At 38.9% G+C, this 4,555-nt stretch overlaps 1 non-coding gene across 1 annotated transcript; it reads left to right on the top strand.

Moving 5' to 3' along the window:
- The first annotated feature begins 221 nt into the window (after positions 1-221).
- On the top strand, positions 222-328 carry LOC141624374 (small nucleolar RNA R71). Its single transcript, XR_012534180.1, has one exon. It is a non-coding gene; the product is annotated as a small nucleolar RNA R71 (small nucleolar RNA).
- The last annotated feature ends 4,227 nt before the right edge of the window (positions 329-4,555 follow it).

Genomic DNA, 4,555 nt, shown 5'->3' with positions numbered 1-4,555 from the left:
GAGCACCCAATTGAGTAACGGAGTCCACTTCATGCTTTCCTCCTCTAGTAGCCTTGCGAGGTCTACTATATTGTGAGTTATGGACCGCCATTTCCTCAATCTTGTTCCATGTTTGATTGTCATCAACTTCGGTGAACATTCCATTCGATCCCATATTGAGAATGTTCCTAGAATCTTCATATACACCATTCCAAAATTGTTGTACCAAAAACCATTCGCTAAGTCTATGGTGAGGACATGAGTGACAAATTCCCTTGAACCGCTCCCAAGCTTCATACAAGGATTCTTCATCCCTTTGCTTAAAACCCGTAATTTGAGCTCTTAGCATGTTAGTCTTTTCCGGTGGGTAGAATTTTTTGTAGAAAGCTAGAGCCAACTTCTTCCAAGAATCTATTCCGAGGGTGGCCTTATCAAGGCCCTTCAACCATTGCTTCGCGGTGCCGATTAAAGAAAAAGGAAATAAGTCCCATCTAATTTGGTCTTGAGTCACGCCCATTTAAGAGATTGCATCACAATAGTCGCAAAAGGTTTCCATATGAGAATGAGGGTCTTCACTAGGCATCCCCCAAATTGGCTCCTCTCAACTAATTGGATGAAGGCGGACTTGGCAATAAAATTTCCGGTTAGATGTTGCGGTGTAGAAGTACCATTTGGTAGATTCTCCTCGGTGGAGTGCAGTGTGACGAGAATTTAGGCATTGTAGGTGGATTTTGTGGGGTATTGTGTAATGGGTTCTCCTCTCCTTCTATTGCGAAAGGGTTGACGAACTCACTAGTGGGTTGAACAACTTCACTAATACCTCTTAAATTCCTCCTAAAAAGTCTCCTATTGTTCGTCAAGGTTCTTTCGATTTCACGGTCAAAAGGTAACAAATCACCTTGTAACCTTCTAGACATGCAAAATATCAAACAACTCGAAAACAATTAGAACAAACCTTGAGGAGTTTTACTTCCCCAAGGCGAAGAAAGACACAACTAATAACAATAAAAAGGAAATCTAAATCAAACAAACACCATCCCCGGCAACGGCGCCATTTTTGATCGGGTCCGTTTCGTGTTCACAATTAAAGATGTGGTCATTGGGTCACGGTCGAATCAAAACACAATTTATAACTTCACAAACAACTCTACAATTAGTAAAGAGGCAAGTAAAGGTCGGATCCCAAGGGACGGGAGTTGAAATGAGATTTCTATTGCAACTAGTGGTGTCTAAGGGGTGTCACAAATTGGGTTGATGTAGAAGGTCACTAAACTAAAATAGCAATGAAAATAAACAAGCAAGATGAATTAAAGGGGTGTAAACAATTGATTAAAAGCACTAGGGTGTCATGGGATCATAGGGGAATCATGGGATATGATCATACAAACATGTTCTCAAATTATAAGCAAGCAATTATTGTTGTGATGGATTGAGTTGGGTTATATCTTACAATCCTAGGAAAGTTTGGGTCCCGGAGCCGAATCGATTAGATTGTACAACACCTACAAGTCGACTTAATCTTCCCTACTCAACAACATGCATGGTCTAATGAGACTCGAGTTGGGTTATGTCTTACAAGTCTCATTGAAAAGATAGGTGATGGTGGTAAATGCAAGGATTCATAGGCTTAGCATTTCATCAAACATAACATGTGCATGAGTTGAGATCAAAACAAGCAAGCAAATAAAACATGAAAGCATATTAATTTAAGCATGAATCATTCCCCATGTTGGTTTCCCCTAATCACCCATTTAACCCTAGCTAAGAGACTACTCACTCATTATCATGTTGATCATGCTAGCAAGGTTGTCAATCATAACAACAATATGAAACATGATAAATAAATGAAAGTAATTAACAATAATTAAAAAGGGATTAAGAGATTATACCTACTAATGATTCCAATAATAAAGCAAAGATAAAAGAAGTACTTGAATGCTTGATTGAGAGGTTGTCAATCTCCCAACAATAACCCAAATAATCTTCAATTACCCAAAATAAAGGATGAACAAAAGAGAGATTGAGGAAATAAAACTTGTATTAGAACTTGATTAATTGTTGATTACAATACTAAAGAGAGATTTTATTGATATTAACTACTCTAATTATTGATAAGAAGAACATGCTCCTCTAATTAGACTAATGGGGTATTTATAGTGGAAATTAGGGAGGATGCATTAGGGTTAACTAAGGGCTAAACTAGTAATTACACTTTTTAGATTGAGCAAGGAGGAGCCGGTATTTTTCGAAGGAAGGGCTTCTTTCTTCGTAGCTTGAGAAGAGGAAATCACGCCTGTCTTTGGAATCCGGGTGGAATAAGGTCGGGACGGGCGGATTCTGGTGATGGGGTCCGAGCGGATTCGAGGGAATCCGGGCGGATTGTGGGGGTGGAATCCGAGCGGATTCAAGCAAAGCCGCACGGATTGTGCAGCTGGGGGACGGACGGATTGGTGACAATCTGCACGGATTGTCACTCAGCAACACATCTTCTTCTTTTCTTCCCTTTTCTTCATAAATTCCTTGGGGATTTCCTTGGGGACTCAAGGATCCTTTCTCAACATTGCTCTTCTACTATAATATGTACAAAGGCCTTCTAATCTTGTCTCTCCTTGATGCTTGGTCATTGAATTCGATCAATTTAGTCTCGTTTTGCCATGAAAATGCAAGATTCTTACTCCTTTCCTACCAAGGGATCAAAATCTCAAAGAATATGCAAAACAAAGAACTAAAGATAAGAAATTACCCAAATATGCACTAAAAAGTATGGGAACAAGGCTAATTCGGGGGCTAAATATGCGCTAATTATGGTCACATCATTTCTTCCCCCCTTATTCCCCATGCTAGCTTCATATGCTACATTACTTGCCTCCTTGATCTTCTTTTGACTCAAATTCTGCAAGATAAAATGAAAAATCATAGCATGGGACTAAAAGCGTAAAATGCAAGCTAAAAATGTAAAAACCGTCTTAATTAGAGGCAAAATGTATAGGGAAGAAGGGGAAAATTGCTACCAAATAAGCACACAACAACCCCATACTACAAAATCAAAGTCTCCACGCTATCTCCACAGAATAGTAGGATAACTACATAGAGAGATCACGTACTTATTAAAATAAATAGATTAAGAAAGTGGGGGAAAGAGGGTACCGATTGAGAATGTTGCCAAGAGAGACCACAGTAGATATTTCTGAAGAAAGGGGTTGTGATAGTCATCAAAAAAGTGGTCGTGACCTCACACTCTCCTACCTGGTGTCGCTGAAACCCAACTCATGTTAGGCATTAGATCACAAGCCTGAAAATAATACGACGAAGGTAAAATTATAGGGTACCATGTCCTAAGTAAGACGAAGGAACCATAAAAATAAAAAATGACGCCGGGGAATGTAACACCTGATTTCCGCCCCCATTCCCCTCACGAACGGCAACCTCATACCATGTGACCGCATATAAACAGGTTACTGCCGAAACAAAATAGAAAGATGGCAATAGAGATTAGGCCAATGAAATCAGTACTCGTGTTTTGGCATCGCCAATGCTTTTGACAACCTTAAAGCGCTTCCAAGATGAAACTGTCGTTCCCCTCTGTTTGTGCCGAAACTGCAATGTTTAGCATTGTAAAAGTCAATCCGAGATAGACGAGAAAAAAACATAAACAGAAAAAAAAAATGCCGAAAAATGCAGCACATATTTCCAGCCCACAACCTCTTCATCAACGACAATCCCATGACCCCTGATCAGATATACAGAAAGTATCGCCACAGCAAAAGAATAAAACGGCAATGTTGAAAGGCACGTTAGGAAACTGTTACTAATTAAGCTTGTTGAAAGGCATGTAAGAAAATATGCTTCAATTCCCATGTCAAAGTCAGATCAGTTGATAAAAAAGGAAATCAATTAGCACAATAGTGAGAAACAGCCTCGAAATCAAAGTTCATCGCTTACGATCGTAGACTATCAAATTTAAATTACTGTTTAGGAATCAACCTCTGCATCAGAGATCGTTGGTATGTACTTGTAGCTGACGGCCATAGATGCGTTGACGTTACATTGGGTCAAACATTTCTGCCTCACAACTTCGGTCATCGCCATATCTTAAAAAAAAGAGGACCTAGTGATGATTTCGAAGACCAATCTGGTATAAGCAAGGTTATCATTTGAAGTCTAAATTAACACAACAATAATAAAACTTTTACGAAAGAAGTGAACATGCCTCAAAAATTCTGCTTCATCTTCCTTGACAAATCAAGCTGAATTTGAAAAAAAGGAGAACAATTAACAAAACCATTAAAAAACTGTAACGACTTTAAAGAAGCGCAAAAAACCTGAAGTAAATTCGATTAATTATCTGGAAAACCTGCTGCTGACTGATCTTATGGACACAACAATGATTTAGAGATACCAGGTAGGTAGTAAGGCCACATTACATACAGTTTGTGAGTAAAGTAAAGCCTACACATCAAGTACTTCATTTTGGAACACGAATATTCATGCTAGACACTTAATGATAAATGCCACACGTAAACAAGTTCAGAAAACACAAAATCAACCAAAACTCAATACCCCATCACAATCTAAG

The sequence above is a fragment of the Silene latifolia genome, chromosome X (genome assembly GCF_048544455.1).
Source record: "Silene latifolia isolate original U9 population chromosome X, ASM4854445v1, whole genome shotgun sequence".
NCBI lineage: Eukaryota > Viridiplantae > Streptophyta > Magnoliopsida > Caryophyllales > Caryophyllaceae > Silene > Silene latifolia.
The sequence above is the reverse complement of the archived record's forward strand: the minus strand, read 5'-3'. Positions and strand labels throughout refer to the sequence as shown.